This window comes from Juglans regia, chromosome 12 (genome assembly GCF_001411555.2).
Source record: "Juglans regia cultivar Chandler chromosome 12, Walnut 2.0, whole genome shotgun sequence".
Classification (NCBI taxonomy): domain Eukaryota; kingdom Viridiplantae; phylum Streptophyta; class Magnoliopsida; order Fagales; family Juglandaceae; genus Juglans; species Juglans regia.
This window is the reverse complement of record NC_049912.1, coordinates 13858747-13880697: the sequence shown is the minus strand read 5'-3', so window position 1 is coordinate 13880697 and position 21951 is coordinate 13858747. Positions and strand designations below refer to the sequence as shown.

The following is a 21951-nucleotide window of genomic DNA, read 5'->3' as shown; positions in this document are numbered from 1 at the left end:
AAAGACCGGAAGATGCCACCACCTGGGAACAATATTCAAACCTAAGAAGCTCTCACCCTCACCTTGGGCAAGGTGTTCTAACCAGGGGGGGAGCATTGTTACAAGTTGAACCATGAAATTAGCTCGGGAGAGAGGGAGAGATGAAAAAAATAAAGAGTCTACTTGGGATAGTGAAGGATGAAAGTCAAAGAAGGGTCTTACTTAGTCTCAATTCTCAGCCATTAGATCATTTAGATAAGGAGCATCGGGAGAAGACACGTGGCTGGAGGAGTCTATTACTTTTAGTTGGATTTCTATTGCTTTCAGTTGTATTTTTACTAATGTCATTTTCTATTTCCTACTATTTCCATTGAGCTGTAAGATGCCTATTGGCTGGGACACTTTTAAGGCATTCGGTTACTTGTTGCTAGGGTGAAGAATATAGGGGACGGGAGCAACAATAGTGTTTTGTATGCAAAAAGTAATACAACAATTATTTTCCTCTTTCCATCTTCTCCTTCTCTCACAATTTCTGAAGGTTCTCACCCTCTACATGAGAAATTACTATTACAATTCCAACTAGGTTAACATGATTGTTACACCTTCCATTTCCATTTCGTTTTAATATGTACTCCCTCAACCTTCACTCTCTCTTCCTCAAACCCCTTGGATGAACACCATCACCACCTATATTTCCTTCAATTCTCCTTTTATTTTCTCAAACACCAAGTACATCCACACTACCTAGAGCATAATGTCTTTCATCTCATCAGACAAAACTCAAGCTTTGGAGGAGCTAGCAGGGTAAGCTTTTGTTGGTACAAAGGGGCTGCAAAACAGAAAATAGTGAGAGAAAAGTTTGCTTCAAGGCGCGTTACGAATGTCGCTTTCCTTAAGATAATATTCGCCCCCACCATTAACGGTATGCACACGGGTTACAAACGAATTTGCCTCCAAGATACAATGAAGCCCAGAACAAGTCTGTTTGTCTAACTGCATTATGCACACACGAAATTAGACCCCGAATACCCACAGATTTTGCTATTTAACCAAGAGATTAGAAATCTGTTCTCTGCAGAATAAACAGATTCTAATAACAATTTTTGAAGAAATGAAATACTTTTGGGAGAGAGAGAATTTCGAAATTGCCTACTTTCCTTCTATATTCTGTATTCCCTCATCAAAATTCGTAGGCCATTGGGTCTATTTATAGAGGGCCAAAGGATGTGAATGAAAAGTTACAACTTTTCATTTTTCTGAAATCTGAACCGAACAGATATATTATTTGTGCTTGTTACCAAGTGACACAAACATTGGACTTAGTCCAACGATTACCTTGATTGCTTGCCTTCCATCTCGCACGGGTTCGAACCCAACAGGTGCGACTTTTGGCATTTTATTTGCCAAGAATTGTGCATTTGTGTGGCACCATGCCTGACGCGGGCTGCAAGAAGGCGTAAATCAACAAAAATCCCTCCTTTGAAGGAGGCATGGCTCGAACCCAGTCCCATGGGTGAACCTTGGAGGCTCAATACCACTAAGCCAGTTATCTTCTAATGGCATTCCAATAGACCCAAAATGTTATAAGCCTATTTCATAGCTTATAAACTTTCTACAAATTCTCTATTTCTAAAATTATTCATAACTTTCAAATAAATCCCCAAAATATTATTAATAATAAATATTATATATATTATTTTGAAAATATTTCCAACAGTTTTGGCCTAGTCACCCCATTTTCATTTCTTGCTTCTTTTGTCTTTATGATGAAGATCTCATGTAAACAATATGTTAAGAGGAACCAAAATAGATATGATAAAATGGGAAAACAAACATCTAGTGATGTAGAGGTACTAGCTAGGGTTCAATCATTGGGAGGGGATGTCTCAAATATATACCAAGAGCTCAACTTGAACCACATTGATGGATTGTTGTGTGAAAAATTATTGTGCACTAGGCTATCTAGAATATGATTATTCAATTATGAGGGAGTGTTAATAACATACTAGGTTTAACTATAATTAATTTGAGGATTTTACAACTAGCACTGTTCACTTGGGTTTCGGACTGGATACCCGGGTTTGCCCTATTATGACTAGGGCAGAAACCTAGATGAATCCGGATTTTGTTTTTTGTTTTTTTTTTTTTTTACAAAAGCTTATATGTTATTAATTTTTTCTCAAGAAAATAAATTTTTTTTTATATATATATCTAAAAGCCTATATTTTATTACAATCTTTTCAAGAGAAAATGTAGAAAAGCACATTTATATCTATATATATATATATATATATATAAAAGCCTATATTTTATTAAAGATTTTTCAGGAACTCATGTTAAAAAGCATAATACTAATGCATTGAATGTTGTCCATAATAATAAAAATATATCAAAAGGGAAAACTAAATTTATGTCAAAAATAGTTAAAGCTATAAGCCTATAAACAACTAATTAATTTTTTAACTTAATGCATATAAAACAAAAACAAAAAATCCGATATTCATCATGTAAAATGAATGTGATTTACACAATGCAATCCACTACATATTACATTGTTTGAACTAATTTGCTAAGAATATTACAAAACACATACATTGATTTAATCAAACTCCAATACACAACAATAAACTACTATTCACTGGATACTAATTACTTCATTAGAGCATACACCACTAAGCATGACATTTAATTAGTTTTGAAATTCTCATATTTTTCCTCTGCTATTTTCTGAACTCTCAATCTAAAATTAACAACTCTGTTTTGAACACTTGTGACGGCATGGATGAGTTGAAGCTGAAGCTTTTCTACACCAATCTTGAACTTGAATCATTGAAAATGGAAGCAATTGAGGAAATCAGAAAGAACTAGGAGTATGTGAAGAACACTAAATCTGTGTCACAACCGAAACAGAAAATCCTAGAAGTATCAAACTAAACTACCCTCAATCTGAAGTTTTGAAAGGTTTCTACAATTTACTTTGTGAAGCAAGTATCTGCTTCCCTTCACCTGAATTATGAGATCACTAGATGCTTAAGAGGAAGCTGACTTGAATTAAGAAAAATAAACCCGTCCATAGTATCTTCCTTTAGATTAAATGTAACCACACTTGTTCAAGCAAGTATACACTTACCTATATATTGCAGTTTGCTCACAAGAACTTTCTCATCCAACAGCAAGCAAAAGTCCTCAGGCAAGAACACAATCAAGACCACCCATTTCTTGTGTTAAATTACACACAAAATAAATTACACACAAGCAAAAGTCCTCAGTCTCAACCCCACAAAATAAATAACTCTTGAGCATACACAAGAGCATACACAACTATCCTCAGATCTATAAAATAGATAGAGAGAGAGATGGAGGGGGTCAATTGCTGCTCACTATTCGAGAAGATAAAGTGAGAGAGAGACTGAGATCGATAGAGAGGCAGAGTTCAATGGTAAGAGTCTCCAAATAAGGAAAATTGTTTAGGAAGAATCTGAAACCAAAGGGCATAAATCTATTGCGTTTTGGGGCAATATCGATAAACATGAAACCCAAAATAAAAAAGTTACTAATTTGTTACTAGTTTATTTTCACATGGCTTGCTACTAGTTTATTTTCAACACCAACTGTAACACCCCCTTCCCGTAGGCTAGGTGTGTCACGTATTTCCCATGAAAATAAACTCGGCAAGAGATTCTCTAATTTCATAATTGAAAAATAAACTGAAATTTATTATGAAATAAAAGGTCTAATAAAATTGTCTTCAAAAAAAAATTAAAAGAATAAACTGAATAAATTCATGTCATAAAAGACATGTTTTATTTTAGAAAGTCTGAACTAAAAATAAATGCTCCTTCTACTCCTGGCCTGCCTGCTCTTAATCATCATCTTCACCTGGGTGGTTAAAAACATGAAAATAAACTAAAATGAGTCGATGACTCAGTAAGAAATCTATCACAACGTAAACGTAATAAACATAAGATTTTCATAAGAACTTTCATGCTGAGCTTAAAAATTTATGATTGTTCATGCTAATGCTTATGCTATGTATGACTAATTTATCTGAACTAACTGATTGATTTATCTGACTTATCTGACTAGCCAACACACTTAACTCTGTATGCAAGGTTGTGCACCGGCCCACATCCCGCTGCAGCAAGGGGAACCGTTGATTGTAACAGCCCGCTAGAAATTCATTGAAGGAATTTCTATTGACTTTAGGAATCTCGTGAAAATCCCATAAGTTTTTACGAATCGACCTATTGCATAGGTTTTAGTCTGTCAACATAGTCAGTGTTATCACTCACTATGCTGCTAGAAATATGAGTTTTATTTATTTGAGGTGGTTAGAAGTGTCAGAATGCATTATGGTCTACGCCATTACACTCAGTGGATTATTTAGGATTTTATGGCACAATATCCTATTTTCATAATTCCGGACGAAACGTCTGTTGGAAATTGTGAAATTATTTTTAGGGGCACTTCGAGGTTAAATTTCGGTAAAAGATTTTCACTAAAGGTTAATATGAATATTTAGGAATTTTTAGTACTAAGTTTATGATTCACTTTTTCGAAGTGAATAGTAACCTCGATAAGCGCACCAATTGCAGTGTTTCGAAATCACAGTGTGGAATGTCCAAATTGGATTAGAGAAGTTTTATTTGGACACTTGGCAAGATCTTAGCCACACTTAGTGAATAATTTTAGACACTTGGCACCATAAGGAACGTTTGTTGGATTTGAAGGAATCAAGGTGTGAGATCATGTCGCTTAAGCAAAACTTTGTTTCATCTGCTCAACCAAATTGTGCCAGATCAAAGAGGTTTTCAATCCTAGTGAAATTCTAAATGGTGGGAATCCAATCGAAAGCCCAAAAGCATGGTTGAAATCGAAACCCTAAACGGTTTCCCCAAAACCCTAAAGTTGGCCTCTAAACATTTTCTAATCCGATTTCTAGCATTGTGTTTAATCACTTGATTAAATCACTTCCACATGCTATTAATCCTTCAAATTTGTGTTAGAACATCATTATCCAACCTTGTTAACCTTGAAAAATTGATTGGGCCAAGTGATATTGGATTTGGGCTTGATAGCAACCCAAACCCTCTTTAAACCCCAAATTTTAGGCCCATTCGGTTTAGGCCCTTTAAGGCCCACGAATTTGGTCACCATAGGATTGCTTCATGGCTAAGTTTTGTACCCCCACTTGGCTGGCCAGATCTGTACAAGAAGAGCCTAGAAGGTTCTTGAAAGACATAGCTAAAGGGCCACCTCACTCATTCACTCTTACACTCCACCTTAAGAAAAGATCTTGGTCTGATTTTTATGAGAAGAAAAGGCCAACACTCAACCATTCCTTCAGTCCTATCACTTTACATAGCTTGTGTAAGAAGCTCTTCAGTCCACTTCCCACGAAAAAGCAACTCTCCTTTACACTTTTCCTTCATAGAACACAAAAGACACTCTCGGACAGTTTTTCGTACCTCTTTTGAATGCCTGTTTCGAAGCTTTTTTAAGTGTTTCCTCGCAACGTTTCCTTCATGAAAGTTGTTTCTTTTGGAGTCTAGTTTACGTGGATATCTTATTTGTTCCATTTGGAGATCATTTGATTGGTAAAAAGTTGTTTAGACCCCAGAAAGGTCATTCTGGGCGATAAACTGGAGAGTGTGTTATATTTTGGAGTTTTTGACCAAGCTAATGAATAGATCTTGGTCCGAAATTTTTATGGAGTACTGTTAACATGTGTATATGATTATTGGTTGAGGATTTGTTGCATGATTAAAAGTTTTGGTGAAATATTTTCTTAGGTCTAGAAACTTAGAAACTGGAAGAGGAAAAACAGTTTCTGTTTTGAGAAAGTTTAAATCTTTTATGGTTTAATCTTATTCCAATGGCTTTGATATTTTTATTGGAAGATCCTAAGCATCTTATATACATGTTAGAATGTTATTTTGAAGATATTTGATGTTAGTTTCGAACATATGAAATTTTATGGAAGGAGATATTCGGTTAGGCCAAAGTGATGATGTTCTTGGCTAAATTTATGTTTTGGTTGATGTTTACCCATGTGATCTTGAGTTTGAAGCTTGGATCTGTTTTAGGACACCTTTTTGAACCATGTGATGTTTTGGTTTGAAGATCACTTCTTTATAAGTCATGGATCAAGAGGTTGATCAAAACAAGTTAGAAACAAAATTCTGTTTTGAACTTAGAAGAGAAACCAAAAAGTTCAAGTATGGTTTTAGTGATTTTGATGACTTTTGTTCATGATTCAAAACATGATTATTCTTAAGAATATGTTATGAGTGTAGTAGAAGAAAAATTTTGGTTTAATCATGAGTTTTGAGATTTGAAAGAATTACAACAAAAAGCAAAGGAAATAGCCTTTGTAAGTTTCGGCCATATAGAGTTTTGATGGTTGTGTTTAGTTTTAAATTTTTATGAATTGATATTTGAGTTTAGGACAAAATTTACATAAGGTATGTAAATTTTGGTGATTTTTGAAGTTATGATGCAAAATCCTTAAGTTAGGGGTAAAATGGTCATTTTCCCACATGTAGAGGGTAAAATGGTAATTTTACTCTAAGTTGATATTTTTCCATATTCCTAATTGTTAGTGATTAAGTTCTAATTTTTAGAAATCACTACTTTCAGTTTCCCGTGATCGCACTTGAGTTTTGTCTCGAAGCGCGAAGATCGAGGTAAGTTAGCTTTTAACTTACTATCAATTTAATGTGTATGTGTGATAAGTAAGGGAACTAAATTGTATGTATGCATGTTATCATATGTGCCATGCCAAGTCATTACATATTTATCTATTACACAGAATTTATTCTGTCATGAATTATTCATCTGTTACACAAGATATTCTGTCACGTATTGCTATACATGCTATACATTGCAAGTATGTCATGTTAAGTTAAGTATGCCATCTGTTACATGTATTTCTTGTCATGTAATATTCATTGTCACATGTTACGCCACGTTAAGAAATGTTGTCTGTTATATGGTATGCCATGTTACGAAATGTTGCATGTTACATGTATGACATGTTATGAAATGTTCTCTGTTACATTTATGTCTCGAAGTATGTCATGTCTGTCGTCCTACGTTCATGTCACGTTATGTTACGTCAAGATTTCTGTCTTTTATGTCACGTTCATGTTACGTCACGTTACGAAATGTCATGTCTGCCAGTTAAGTCATTCATGTCAATCACGACCCTAAGCGCTAGGATGGGGTAATATCCTAGTGGAACTCCTTTGTTCACGCTGGAGTGTCTAAATAGGTGTGAAATTCCCTGGGTTGACGAAGTACAGTCAACAGGTTGCGAATGGGGCCTAATTAGCTGGTCACCGGAGCGCGCCAGGCACTAACGCCGATGGTGCCACACATTATGTTATGTGTGTCCACAACAAGTGTGGCACAAACAGATAAGTCATGGGGCCACAACAACTGTGGAGCATGAAGTATGGGGCCACAACAACTGTGGAGCATACACTACGTGAGACACAGCAATTGTGACACGTAGAATACGTGGGGCCACAACAACTGTGGAGTACGTATTAACGCACTCACAGCTGGTATAGAAACCTGTGATGTGATGCGGTAATCGGCAGGGACACACGGCTCAAGGGGACCTGTGTAGCACCCATATGGTCATGTTAATGATTAAGTCTATTGAATAAGATTCCAAGTTCAAGTCATGTTTCACGTTATGTTATATTCAAGTTTACGTTCACGCAATCATGGTAATCCCATGAGACAAGAATATGTTCCAAGTTCATGTTATGTTATGTTCACGTTTACGTTATGTTCCAAATTCACATTTATGTTATGTCATGCTCAAGTTCAAGTTCAAATTATGCATGTTCACGTTCATGTTATGTTTCAAGTCCATGTTATGTTTCAAGTCACGTTCATGCTAAGCTTCAGTTTCAGTTTAAGTTATGCCAGTTATGTTATGTTGTATGTCAAGTTATGCTATGATTACTTACGATTTGATTATGCATTCATGCTTTTACTGCCATGCATGCATCATTAACCTGTGTGGAAGTTTCCTGTTAACTTGCTGAGATTTGTAATCAAATCTCACTGTGGTAGTCCCAACTACCATTCCCCCCGAATGGTAGATTTTGTTACAGGATCTGAAGGAGAATCGGGAATCGACCAACTGGAAATGGTCGACTAAGCGACGATGCGATGTAGGTGTTAATACAGTAGTTACCTCAGATTACTACTTGTATTTGTAGAGTTCAATCTCCATCACTCTTTTGATCACAACCATATGGATTAATATTGTGATCTCAGTTGTTTAGTATGTCATTATGTATGAAGTATGTTTTAAGTATTTGGGATATTTCGGTTTGGTGCATAGTATTGCTAAAAAGAAAAATTATCCGCTGCGAATATTGCATAATGCTAGATGCATGTTAGGAATATTGCATCTTATATGTCATGAACGGGGGCAGGTAACCTTGTGTTGCATGTCTCGACGCTTCAAATGTCCGTCCGATCCCAAGCGGAATTTGCGGGCGTCACATTGATAGTATTCTAGCATACTATGGTGGACCACGACTGAGTTCGTGGCTTGCACACCACCCTGACTGAGTTCGTGGCTTGCACACCACCCTGAAACTGAACTGCATTGGTACCATGCATCTGAATGGTCATCTTATTAACTGATCTGATCTTATCTTACACTTGAATTTAATATGGCTTATGTGTCTTGTACACATGAGATGCATGACATAATACATACATAATTATAATTTCTGAATCTGAACATGATGCTGAATGACATGATCGTATGATATGCTGAATGACATATTTGCATATGACATGAGTGGTTCATAAATAATGGATGTCAATGAACTGGCTTGAATAATACTTATATATAAGCTAAACTGTGATGATCCTAATTTATGATCATATTACTTACCTCGCTACGTTTCTTCTTGAATAATACTTCGTAACTTGAGACCTATATACAATAAATAACTATCACTAAATGGTTTGGAAATAAATAAATACTAATATCTTACTTAACTAAATTTGAAATTCTAAAAGATAGTTAAACAAATATTTTGTTTAACACTAAAATCAATAATTCCTAATATTTAAATTACTTAAAAATACTAATTTATAACTTAGTGGAAATACTCGAGCTATTTTAAAATAATTCATAAAAACTTAAATTCTTAAACTAAGTTTCATTTCTTAACATAATTATTAAATCTTATAAGAAACCTAATAAATTCCATTAAATTCTTAACTTAGTAATTTTATTAAAATCCTACTAAATTGACAAAGGAAATATTAACTAAAATATTAGACTTAAAAGTATACTTAAAAATATATTTCCAATTCTTTAAACACTTTCTTATAAAATGAACCTTTAACTAATATATTTATTTAATAAAAATAAACTCAATAAAAATCACTAAAAAAATTATTGAAATAAAATAAGATGAACTCAAATTAAATACAAGTCCATTAAAGATTATTAAAATCAGAAATAGTTGAAATTTCTAGCCCATAAAAAAAACATTACTACATGAGCCCAAACAAAATAAATAAACTCATCCCACCCTCATACGGGCCTAAGGCCCAAGGCCCATCAAGAGATCCAAGGGTTCTTCAAGAACCTGAGTATTTCGGCTAAACAACAAAAAAGAAAAAGAGTTTGAGAGAGGGAGAGGGGTCTGCGATGGAGGCTCACCGAGGGAGGGCTGAGGTGATGGCGGCGCTGGGTGGCGGGGAGTGATCGACAACGCGACGGGAGTGTCCCTACGGTGGTGCGGCACCGAGTGAGAGAGAGAGAGAGAGAGAGAGAGAGAGAGAGAGAGAGAGAGAGAAAGAGAGTGAGTTTAGAGAGAGGAAATGTCGAACTGAAACAAAAGAGAGAGAGAGAGAGGGAGCTGTGGCGGCCGAGGCCTTATCGGAGAAATGAGTGGCTCGACGGGGGTTGTGGGTCAGCGGCTTCTGTGTCATCGAGGAGAGGTTCGGCGCCTCTTGAGGTGGCTACCGAGGAGAAGGGGCGATGGCACTGAATCGACAACAGGGATTTTCGCAGCTCACAAATTTGTCTTCTCATGTACGGGTAAGCACATTTTATAGATGATAGAGAAATAGAGAAACCCTAGAAGAGTAGAGACGTGCACGTGCAAGAGAGTGGAAACGTGCATGTGTAGAAAAATACTCGGCAATAGAGTTGGTGTTCCACTAGGATGTTAGCGAAAATCACTAAGAAACATACGGGTTTGGCGGTTTGAAGTGTTTAAACAGAGGCTAACAACGAGATGAGGTTCGGTGACTAGAGGAAAAATTAAACTTTAAATTTCAAAACAAAAACCGTAGTAAATGTAATCTGATACGCTTTAGAAATCCTTATTAAATCGAAACTCTAACAAATCTTAAATAACAACTATAATAGAAAATATAAAGATAAAGTAAATATAAATTCTGATAAAACTATAATCATAGTAATATAAATTCTAAAAATAAAAAGTTTACTAGGAAAATTACTTATATACCCTAAAACCAAAACTGGAACGTACCTTGATTTAAAAAGGTCGGGATATTTCTCTCTCATGTCTTCCTCGTGTTCCCAAGTGGCTTATCTTTCACTGTGGTGACTCCAAAGTACTTTGACCATTGGAATGGTTATGTGACGTAGCACTTGGCCTTCTGTGCTAATATTCTCACTGGAACTTCTTCATAGCTGAGGTCGTCTCGAATCTGAAGTGGCTCATACTCCAAAACATGAGTAGGATCTGGGGCATACTTCCGTAGCATAGAGACATGAAACACGTTATGCACCGCCGATAAGTGAGGTGGAAGTGTTAGTCTGTAGGCTGCAGCACCTATTCTTTCTAAGATCTCAAAGGGGCCTATGAACCTTGGGCTTAGCTTTCCCTTTTTACCAAAACGCATTACCCCTTTCATCGGTGCAACTTTCAAGAATACTTTATCTTCTATACCAAACTCTAATTCTCGTCGTCTCTGGTTGGCATATTTCTTCTGTCGCTCTTGTGCTATGACGAGCTTCTTTCTAATAATTGATATTTTCTCACACATGTCTTGTATAATCTCTTGTCCCAAAATCCTCCGCTCTCCTACTTCATCCCAGTAGAGTGGTGACCTGCATTTACGTCCATAGAGAACTTCATACGGTGCTGCCTGAATACTTTCCTGATAACTGTTATTATAAGCGAACTCAATAAGGGGTAGATACTTAATCCAACTACCCTTAAATTCTATCACGCACGCTCTAAGCATATCTTCTAGGATCTGAATCGTCCTCTCTGATTGACCATCTGTCTGAGGATGAAATGTCGTGCTATAGGTCAATTGAGTTCCCAACTCCTTCTGCACCTTCCTCCAGAAAACTAAAGTGAAACGAGTATATCTGTCAGAGATGATCTTAGATGGTATCCCATGTAATCTAACAATCTCTCTAACGTACAATTCTACCAGTCTATCCACATAGTACGTCATCTGAATGGGAATAAAATGGGCTAATTTTGATAGTCGATCAACAATCACCCATGCTGCATCTTGACCTCCTAGTGCTTTCGGAAACCCTGAAACAAAGTCCATCCCGATCTCATCCCAAGTCCACACTGGTATAGGGAGTGACTGTAGTGTACCTAAGGGTCTCTGATGCTCTGCCTTGACTTGTTGACATAGACACTGTGCTACATATGCCACTATCTCTCGGTTCATCCCACTCCACCAATAGTGTTGTTTCAGATCCCGATACATCTTGGTGCTCCCTGGATGAACTGTGTAGAGTGAACGATGAGCTTCTCTCAAGATCAAATATTTGATTACTCTATCATTGGGTACACGTAATCTTCCTCTAAATCTCAAAGTGCCATCATCTGACACCAGAAAATTAGGTCTCTTACCCTCTACTATTTCTTCTTTAATCTTCATCAATTCCGTATCACTTGCTTGAGCGACCTTAATTTGATCTATCAATGTTGAACCTAGGGTCAAACTATTCATCTTAGCTTGAGTGTCCTGAATTACCTCAATGCCAGCTCGCTCCATGTCTAGTAGTAAATGCTTCTGAGGAGTAAACATCGTAGCCAAAGTGCTAGAGGATGACTTTCGACTAAGTGCATCTGCCACGACATTTGCTTTACCAGGATGGTAGTTAATATTGAAGTCATAGTCCTTCAGAAGTTCCAACCATCTCCGTTGTCTCATATTCAGCTCTTTCTGTGTGAAGAAATATTTCAGACTCTTATGATCGGTATAAATCTCGCACTTTTCACCATAAAGATAATGTCTCCATATCTTCAAGGCAAAGACCACTGCTGCAAATTCCAGATCATAGGTCGGGTAATTCTGCTCATAACTCTTTAGTTGTCTGGAAGCGTATGAAATAACCTTCCCATTATGCATTAAAACACAACCTAAGTCCTTTAGTGATGCAGCACTGTATATATAACAAATCCTCCATCTCCCGAAGGCACTGTAAGAACTGGTGCCGACACTAATCTTTTCTTCAATTCTTGGAAGTTGCCTTCACACTCATTTGTCCATAAGAACTTCTCATCCTTTCTTGTCAACTTTGTCATTGGAGCTACAATACTTGAAAACCCTCTATAAATCTTCTATAGTAACCAGCGAGGCCTAAGAAACTTCGTACCTCACTGACATTACTAGGCTTGGCCCACTTTACCACAGCCTCAACCTTTGCTGGGTCCACTGAAATTCCTTCTGCTGATACCATGTGTCCCAAAAAGGAAATCTCGTGCAACCAAAACTCGCATTTCTTAAATTTTTCATACAACTTCTTTTCTCTTAGTGTCTAAAGGGCAATCCTCAAATGTTCTTCATGCTCTGCACTACTCCGAGAATAAATGAGAATATCGTTGATAAAAACTATCACAAACTGGTCCAAATAATTCTTGAATACCCTATTCATAAGATCCATGAAAGCTGCGGGGGCATTAGTTAGACCAAACGGCAAAACAAGAAATTCATAGTGTCCATATCGTGTTCGAAAAGCCGTCTTCTGCACATCTGTCTCCTTAAATTTCAACTGGTGGTATCCGGATCGTAAATCTATCTTAGAAAAGACTTGGGCTCCCTGAAGTTGATCAAATAAGTCGTCTATCCGGGGTAGAGGGTATCTGTTCTTGATAATTACTTTATTTAACTCTCTGTAGTCAATACATAAACGCATAGACCCATCCTTCTTCTTCACGAAAAGTACTGGAGCACCCCATGGAGAAACACTGGGGCATATGAAACCTTTCTCTAGTAACTCTTGTAATTGATCCTCGAGTTCTCTCAACTCAACTGGAGCCATGCAGTAGGGTGCCTTAGATATAGGCGCCGTTCCTGGAGTGAGATCAATCACGAACTCAACTTCTCTATCCTGAGGTAATCCTGGAAGATCTTCAGGAAACACATCTTTAAAATCTCTAACTACTTTTATGTCTTCAATCTTGAGTCCATCTTCTGGTGGTAAGATCAAACTCGCTAGGAATCCCATGCACCCTTGTCTCAAAAGTCGGGTGGCCTGCAAAGCTGAGATTACACGAGGAGTGGAAGTTTCTCGTACTGACTGAAAACTAAACTCCTCCCCATCTGTGGATTTAAAGACTACTCTCTTATTAAAGCAATCCACACAGGCATGGTTCCAGGATAACCAGTCTATTCCCAGAATCACGTCAAATCCGAACATATTAAATATGAATAAGTCTGCAGGTAGAATTCTCCCTTGAATCTCTATCGAACATCCAATTAGCACAGAATCACAAATAATATGATCTCCCGAGGGCGTAGCAACAGACATACTAGGTTCTAGTGGTTCAGGTATCTTCTCAGTCAAAGGTGCATAATGATTTGAAATGAAAGAATGAGTAGCACCAGAGTCGAATAAAATGGAGGCATGACGTGAAAACAATGATAATGTGCCTATATGAATGACATAACAACTTAGAGCTATTAGGATCATGCAATTTATTCATCGTTCTATAAAGATATCTAAATTTAGGAAAACGAAAAGTACCTGTGACTACATCATTTGATGCTTCAGCATCAATAGGGGTAAGGGTATAAACCCTCGCTGTAGCCTGCGTCTTCTGTCCTCTGCTCCTACCTGGTTCCCCAGGTTTCTTAATTGGGCAGTCCCGAGCTAGATGGTTTGGCTTCCCGCACTTGAAACACACGTTCTGGCCATACATACACTTTCCCAAATGTCGTCTCCCACATGTTGCACACGTGGGGTAAGCTTGCCCTGCTGTTGGTTGCCCTTGACAATTCCCGATGTGAGGCCTCTTATCCTTATGCGACACTGCTTGGAGTTGTTGCTGTTGCTGGCACTTCCTTTGGTTGTTGTACTCAAAGTTTTCTTGGAGGTCTTCTTCAGCAATGGTAGCTCGAGTGACTAGCTCTGTGAAACTCTGAATCTTAATAGTACGGACACGCTCTCGAATCCTACGATCCAGCCCACGCTCAAATTTTTCAGCCTTCTTTTCCTCATCCGGAATTAAGTAACTAGCGAAACGAGAAAGCTCCATGAATCTCGTAGCATATTGTGCTACCGTCATTGATCATTGAGTAAGGTCCATAAATTGACGAGCTCTCGACTCCTAAAGAGTTCGTGGGAAAAAGTGGTCCAGAAATATTTTCTTGAAATGCTCCCAAGAAATGGGGATTGCTTCCCCTAATTCCAGTTGAACCAAGGCCCGAGTCGACTTCCACCACTTGTTTGCCATGTCAGTCAAATGGTGAGTGGCATATTTCACCTTCTGGTCGTCCGTGCAGTAGAGCACTTCAAAAATCTGCTCCATATGTTCAATCCAGCTTTCCGCATCTAAGGAATTCAATCTGCCATCGAAAGTAGGAGGATGCTGGCGAGGAAATTGCTCCAAGGTACAACCGGCTTGTGGAGCTCTAGGCTCCATAAATTGGCTGCTAACCATTGATTGAAAGAATTGGGTAGCAGCTGCGACCAGATGGTCCGGGTTATCATTCTGATTTGATCCAGAAGATCCCTCTCGGTTTGGGTGATTTCTAGTGCCGGGGGCCATGATCTACGTCAAGATGTCATAATAACAATTATCTAGTATTTGATAAGAACGAAAAAAAAAATGACAATGAAACAAACTACACTGATGGTTCTAACTAGAAAAACTATAAAGTATTCAACCCTAAACAAACATTGATTACTCGCGAGCAGGCTAGGAGCATCCTAGGTAACTTTAACTAAAAATTTACAAAAAGTTTTTTTTTTTTTTTTTGAAAAGTCTACAGAATCGACCGGCTCTGATACCAAATTGTAACACCCCCTTCCCGTAGGCTAGGTGTGTCACATATTTTTCATAAAAATAAACCCGGCAAGAGATTCTCTAATTTCATAATTGAAAAATAAACTAAAATTTATTATGAAATAAAAGGTCTAATAAAATTGTCTTCCAAAAAAACATTAAAAGAATAAACTGAATAAATTCATGTCATAAAAGACATGTTTTATTTTAGAAAGTCTGAACTAAAAATAAATGCTCCTTCTAGTCCTGGCCTGCCTGCTCGTAATCATCATCTTCACCTGGGTGGTTAAAAACATGAAAATAAACTAAAATGAGTCGATGACTCAGTAAGAAATCTATCACAACGTAAACATAATAAACATAAGATTTTCATAAGAACTTTCATGCTGAGCTTAAAAATTTATGACTATTCATGCTGATGCTTATGCTATGTATGACTAATTTATCTGAACTAACTAATTGATTTATCTGACTTATCTGACTGGCCAACACACTTAACCCTGTGTGCAAGGTTGTGCACCGGCCCCACATCCCGCTGCAGCAAGGGGAACCGTTGATAGTATTCTAGCATACTATGGTGGACCACGACTGAGTTCGTGGCTTGCACACCACCCTGAAACTGAACTGCATTGGTGTCATGCATCTCATGTGTATAAGACACGTAAGCCATCTTAAATTCAAGTGCAAGATCAGATCAAATCAGTTAATAAGATGGTCATTCAAGTTTTTCTATGCAAATACCAGTCCGATCAGAACCCAGTTATCTAGGTTCCAAACCAGACCGGGAAAACACTAGGTCTGGATGAACATGCCTATTTACAACTCCGGACAGAGGCTTTCATGACTTTGTATAGTGTAGACAAAAAGTCTGGAATTTCTAGTTTTACCACAAAATGTGGGAATTTTAGCTGTAACTTAGATTGATCAAATCCAGATAGGTTCTCGTGAGATTTAAGTGGGGTTAAATATATGTGAGTCAAGGAGATAATAAAATTCGTTTGAGGCGATTTGGTGTTAAAATGAATTAGATACGATATTTAAAAGAAACCAAGGTCAGAGTATGTTTCCTACATAAAAGGTTTCAGAAATTGGACTATGGTTCACACATGACCCCAAGGCTCAACCATCTCCTAACCAGCATAAGTGCTAAACCGATTGCATGCTTGTTTAAAAGAAAGAAGAATGATTAAGGACCTAGTGTATATACATGTATGGACAATTCGGCTTAAGAGTCTACGAAGGGCATTCATAAATTTATTTTCACTTTAGGCTCTTAGAGTTCAAATGAAAATAATTTAACTTGTCGGATTAAAATTATAAATTTAAAAACTATAAGGGCTAAAGTAAAGTTATTGAGAACTTAAAGGACCAAAGAAAAAAAATGTAGTATAAGAGAAGATCAATCTGATCAGATAAAAAATGTAAATTTAGGTTCTAAAGTGAAAACATCAAAAGTCGAATGCGCCAAAGTGTAAAAATTAGAAACTTTGAGGCAGATTTGAAAAACCAGATGGTATAGGGTCAATAATTTAAATAATATAGCTAATCTACCTTCACTAATTTCATGCACGGAAAACTAGACTTTACGTACGTGTGACAACACGCGTTAGCAGGGGCCATATGCAAGTTCACTCTTGCACTTGGCTGTGAGTTGCTTCATTGAGAAATTTTTATTTTTTATTCTTTTTTATGCCGGAATGATTGCTGCAAAGACTTTATATTACATGTTTGTTCTCGAAAGTGAGAGTATATTAAAAAGTTTCGATTTTGGAATTAATCAGTCTTATAAACTCATAATTAGATAAATCACAAAAAAATACTTTAGTCATAAAGAGATTACATAAAAGTAAATCCATAAATTGATGTGGCTTGATGTGGTACGTCAGATTGTAAAATTACTTTTATTATAAAGTATATCTAACGAATTTCATAAAACCACATCAATTTGTGAGTTTACTTTATGTAATTTTTTTGTATCTGTAGCAATTCTCAAATCACAAAAGTCACGACCTTACAACTAGAAGAAAATAATTCGAGTGGAACTCTTTTAGCCACCTCTAGAGTAAGGAAAAGTGGATGCGGTGACCTTGTGGCTAGGTGGGGAGAATCCAGCAACTTTGAAGCTAGATAAGAAGTTCAAGAAGTAGCGGAAAAAACTTTACGGTTGCATGAGGAATATCCAGCAACTGTGACCCCAGCCCTTGATTTGGTTTGGCGAGGAACTGTGGTGCTCGGGATGCACGCCGCACAGATTGCATCCAAATACGCAACGTAGAAGTCTTGTGTGCTCGTATGCTAAGCACACATGAAGGGGATAAAGTATCTTAGACCCAATACGATTTGCCAAGCCCAGCCCCAAGGAGGAATCTCATCAAAAAGGAAGAGAGAGAGAAGGAGAAAGGGGGACAAAAGGCTGAGGGATGGATAGTGTGTCATGGGAAAAGAGGGGATGTGAGATAAAGGAGGGAGATATGTGACACAAAGGAGGAGGGGGCGGAGGATAAAAAGGGATCAGACTGAATGAGAAGGGAGTCTAGACTTCAACTTCTTCTTTGGCTTCTTGAACCAGACGACGAGAGCTCTAGAAAGAATATCTCTACCAAAAAATAGATCTCTAACTTCCATTGTACAATGAGGATGAGATACTATAAAACTATCATATTATAGTGGATTTGCCCTCCAAACGACCTGCGAATGTTGGCCTAGTGTTGAGCCACATAAATCTGTGTATCTCCGTCTCTTTTATTTCCATGTATTTATTTTCTATTCACTGTCATGGATGTACATACAGACGTCGTACAGTCGCACCCAACTGCCGCTGGGGGCTCCAAACCACACCGATCGGGCCTGAATCACCATTTCCAATTATCTTTCTCCACTTCTGGCCTCTTGTGTGATTTTTGGTATCAACATTTGGCTCTGTCTGTAGGATTCAACTTGTTTTCTACATCGAAAGTGAGAGAAAGATGATTTTTAGGCATGCACAATAATATCTGAATGAGCAGATAAAATTTTCCTAGATAAGGCCTTTTGAATTTTATTTTTATGAACAACATTGTTGCAAAAGTTGGGCTAGCAAATCTTTCCTCACCCAGGCAGTTAAGTGCACTATGTACTTAAATGCTTTTAATGCACCCAATGTGTAAGCTCTGGAACCCAAGCTCCTCGGCCACTTGGGCGAGTACTGTGCACTTAAATGCACTGTGCACACACACATGCACATCCCAAGTCCCTGGCACTATGCACCTGCACATGTTAGGCATGGCATAGTTGTTCACGTGCAAGCTGTGCATAGTACAAGGGGTGCATGTTACAGTGCACTCGAGAGGCTCGCGACAGCCCGTCGTTTGACTCGCCAACGGTCCATAGCCACCACGTGGACCATCGAGGTTTTCTGTCTACGCCTCGCCAGCCCCCATCCACTAGGGTCGTGCACAATGCACCTAACGGGTGCACGTTATTGTGTAGTCAGGAGGCTCACGACACTCGCTGTGAGCCCCATTAGTAGGATCGGCGAACCACATGTGGTTCGCCGATGATTTCCGTCCACACCCCAAGGCTATCCTCGACGTGCCGGGATAGAACAACTAGTGCACAGCTTGAAACTCACAACGCCCAACCTTGTGCTCGTGAAGCACCCACGGGTCACTAGCGAGCCCATTGACATTGTTTGTCTCTTGCACGACATCTTCGTTTCCAAACAGCCACGGCAATCAGAGCACTTGTGGCAGCCACCTAGTGCACATGAGATGAGCGCAACGTGGGGATGGGAGCTCACCACCTCCCCCTTGAGGTGCGGTGAGGACCCGGTAGCGGTGCCGTATCTCTAGATGAAGTCAGTGGGGGTTCTCCCACCGGTTCCTCTCCGTCGCAAACCTGGCAGCAGGCGGGTTACCACATGCCAGCTACTAACGAGCCACTAATGCTGCAAGTAGTCATGATTGGATGCACCGACACTTTTTGTTGTCGGCATGCTGGCCTTCGCTAATAGAGAACGTCAGTGTGACCTTTCCCACCAGCCCCATCCTCCAAGGCTGCAATGAGTGACTCGGCAGTATGCCTCTCAACCACGTGCATCACAACCACATGTTGCCCTGCCGTAGCTTCCTCGGCCACCTGCATCTTGGCTACAAGTTGCTCGACCGTGAGCATCTTGGCCACCAATGACATGGCCACGCCAATGAGCAACAACCAACCAAGCAAATGGGCTTGAGCAACTACTCGGCCTAAGCCCCTCTGCTCAGACTCACTGCTCTCCAACCACTACTTGAACACCCAGCTCCTCAACCACCGCTCGGCCACTCAGAGTCCCTTGACCACAGAGAAGAAGTTTGACTCATCACGGGCACCCTTCATGGCAAGCCACCAGTAAACAGTCTAAGCAAAAAAAAAGAAGAAGAAGAAGAAGAAGAAAAATCAGCAAGGGACATAATCAGTCAAGCGAAAATCAGAAATAACAGCCTCATGGCATTGTCTCCCTCAAGCTTGCTATTTAAACTTTATTTTTACTAGAAAAATTAGATTTTGGAGTCTCTCTTCACCAAACCCCTCGAGGTTCCACAGGAATCCCAGTGTCAGCATACCCCAAGAATATACTTTGTCAGAACTCCGCAGTGAAACGCTGGACACTGGATAAATAGCCCCACTCGGATGTCTCAATATGTCTCCATCAGAATAAATTGCTTTGCATTAACATTCACACGGACACCCTGGATCTTCAACATTTCCGAAGCATGGCTACCCGTGGGCTTCACTGGCACTCCTCAAACCTTCACCATGCTCTAGCAAGACGATTCAGGTTTGCCAATCTCACATTTGTGATTTGAATTATCTAAGCTAACGGGTGAAAGACAGGTCACACCTCCCCGAGAGTCAACAGGTGGGTCCAGCCACTTGACTACCTGACCTTATTCATTTCCCATTGAGAGTCAACAGGCAGGTCCAGCCAATCAACTGTCCAACCTCCCTCACGACGAATCCAGCCTTTTGATTACACGACCTTATTCATTTCCCATTGAGAGTTAACAGGCGGGGTCCAACCTTTTGACTATTCGATCTCCCTCATGGCAAACCAGCAGGTCCAACCTTTCGACTCTCCGGTCTTATTCATTTCCCGTTGAGAGTCAACAGGCAAGTCCAGCCATTCCACCGCCCAACCTCCCTCACGGCGAAATCACAACAGGTTTAGCCTTTTGACTGACCGACCTTATTCGTTTCCAATTGAGAGTCAACAGGCGAGTCCAACCTTTCAACTGCTCAACCTCCCTCACAGTGAAATCATGACGAGTCTAGCCACTCAATTGCCTAACCTCCCTCACCTGGACAATAGTACCAGCACAACATCTTCTCTAGCAAATGTTGAGTGTTTACACTTATGCCATAACCTCCGCCAGTGGTTTACCTCTGGGAACGAGCCTCAGAGCTTCACAACCGTCTCGTGCGGATTACCTTTGAGAACGAGTCGACAGGCTCAACAACTGCCTAAGGTGGACCCAGGGAGTCGACAGTCTCCCTGACCACTTAGTGCAGGTTACTACAAACAAACTCTAGCATCAATACCAAAATGGAAGCTACCAAAATACAACAATTCACATCAAGGGGCGAAAATCAGCTAACACTATCGAAAACAAAAACTTCGAAAGGATAAAACTCTTTGCTAACCATAAACGTTCATACAAATAAACTCAAAACCAACTCATACCTCACCGAGAGTCAACAGGCAGGTCTAGCCACTCGACTACCCCACCTCCCTCGTGATAAGTCAATAGGCAGGAAAGGTCATGGACTGCCCGACCTCACTCACACCTCGTCGAGAGTCAACAGGCAGGTCCAGCCACTCAGCTGCCCAACTTCCCTCGTGACAAGTCAACAGGCAGGAAAGGCCAGGGACCGCTCGACCTCCCAAGCGCCCGATAGGCTGGCAAGTCACTTGACTGCCCGACCTCTCTCACGCACATAAGAGCCAAGCTTCGCACTCACACCTAACGCAGTCGAGCTCATTTCTCGCCAAAGTCGAGCTCATATCCCGCTTATCTCGCCAAGCCAAGCTCCACGGTGGCACCTAACTCGATCGAGCTCACCTCTCACTTATCTCGCCAAGTTGAGCTCCTTGCTCGCACCTAACGCGATTGATAGGTCCCTGTTAAACAGGTCCTTCTTCGTCGAGTTGAATTGGTCCTTCTTCCTCAAGGTATCCCTCTTGACTTACATTTACATTAAATCTATGGTTCCAAAGAGCAAAACAGTAGTGAGACTACCATGATGAGATTTCAATAAAATTTCAGCAAGTTAAAACCCAAGATAGAAACTGTTCATGTAAGAAATGGTGACAAATAAGAGTGCATAGCAAGGGAAAATCACATTTATCATAAGTATACCGAGGTACCAACCTCCAAACAAAACAAAGTAAGCATGATTCATAGTAAACATCACCATGCACCCAGTGCCCAAATAATCTCATAACATATAATTTCCTGGACCTCAGGTCCAAACCAACACGTGAAATCACTTCACCGACCATATCCATTTATTATTAGTGTATGGGCTATGGCTTCCCATAAACTTGCCACACACACACCCTGGCTCCCTTCACCACACTGTGGGAAATGATCACACGTAAGACCTCGTAACAAGTGACACCTAGTTCCACGCTCGGCACGTTTATGGCCAAGTGTCCTCTAGCTTTCGACAGCAG

General features: G+C 39.4%; 1 pseudogene; it reads right to left on the bottom strand.

Moving 5' to 3' along the window:
- Positions 1-10629: 10629 nt before the first annotated feature.
- Positions 10630-14537, bottom strand: LOC118344018 (annotated as a pseudogene).
- Between the last annotated feature and the right edge of the window lie 7414 nt (positions 14538-21951).